Source organism: Neomonachus schauinslandi, unplaced genomic scaffold (assembly GCF_002201575.2).
Source record: "Neomonachus schauinslandi unplaced genomic scaffold, ASM220157v2 HiC_scaffold_6782, whole genome shotgun sequence".
NCBI classification, from domain to species: Eukaryota; Metazoa; Chordata; class Mammalia; order Carnivora; family Phocidae; genus Neomonachus; species Neomonachus schauinslandi.
This window is the reverse complement of record NW_025415470.1, coordinates 1-1305: the sequence shown is the minus strand read 5'-3', so window position 1 is coordinate 1305 and position 1305 is coordinate 1. Positions and strand designations below refer to the sequence as shown.

Below are 1305 nucleotides of genomic sequence, written 5' to 3'. Positions count from 1 at the left end.
TCAAGCCCCTCCAGAGCCAAGATAGTGGCCAGCAGGAGGCTGATGAAAGAGCTTGAAGAAATCCACAAATGTGGAATGAAAGACTTCCGTAACATCCAAGTTGATGAAGCTAATTTATTGACTTGGTGAGGGCTTATTGTTCCTGACAACCCTCCATATGATAAGGGGGCTTTCAGAATCGAAATCAACTTTCCAGCAGAGTACCCACTCAAACCACCGAAGATCACATTTAAAACAAAGATCTATCACCCGAACATCGATGAAAAGGGGCAGGTCGGTCTGCCAGTAATTAGTGCTGAAAACTGGAAGCCAGCAAACAGAACTGGCCAAGTAATCCAGTCCCTCACAGCACTGGTGAAGGACCCCCAGCCCGAGCACCCACTTTGGGCTGACCTAGCTGAAGAATACTCTATGGACTGTAAAAAATTCTGTAAGAACGCTGAAGAGGTTCGAAAGAAATACGGGGAGAAGCGACCTGTGGACTAAACTCTGCCACAATGGATTCCAGCAATTGTGAGTGGAGACCCCGCAAAGCAGGACTCTACAGAAAATCGACACGTGCCGCCCCCTGGCGTTTGCTTGTGGCAGGTACTAACTTTCTACAGTTTTCTTAATCAGACATGGTCTAGGTAACCTGTATAGAAAGGATTAAAAATTTAAGATGTTCTTAAAAAAAAAAAAAAGAAAAAGCTCCCTGTTCATGACAAAAGTTGAGAAGCCAATTAACCTGCTATCCCACCCCCCTTATCCCAAGTTCCTATTCTGCTCCCTGGGTTGTGTAGAAGGAACCAGTAAGCCTGGGATGTGGAGACATGACAGCTTTCGACAGGACAGAGACTTCTCCAGCCTCATCCTATGTCTGCAGTGTCCTCACAGCCATCTTGGCTGACTGAGCCGGTTCCCCAACGGCCTCCAAGTCCACCTGCAAGACAAGCCAGAGGCTGTGTTGTGCATGGTCCCCATGTGATGCTGAGGGGCTCTGGGCACAAGTTACTCCTGCATTCCCCACGGCCAGCCAGCCTGAGGCTCAGCGTGCCCTGGATGCACGCTACCTGGGAGGCTCTTCTGCCCCTGGACCAGAGGCGTAATGAGACAGTTATGCAGAGTAGTCGTCTGCAGAAGCCTGTAGTGGCCCTGAATGCAGAAGCTTGGGATGGCTGCAGAACCCTCATGAGGGACATGAGGACACCATTGTCCACCTCATCCCCACTAGTACTGCTGCCCAGGAGAGTATGGGTTGAAAGGTGGGTTTGGGCACTGCATGCTTCATGTGTGTGTGAAGCATCGAGGGTGTGAAAGGTTCCC

General features: G+C 50.0%; 1 pseudogene; it reads left to right on the top strand.

The window, feature by feature from the left end:
- The first annotated feature begins 12 nt into the window (after positions 1-12).
- Positions 13-486, top strand: LOC110577934 (annotated as a pseudogene).
- The last annotated feature ends 819 nt before the right edge of the window (positions 487-1305 follow it).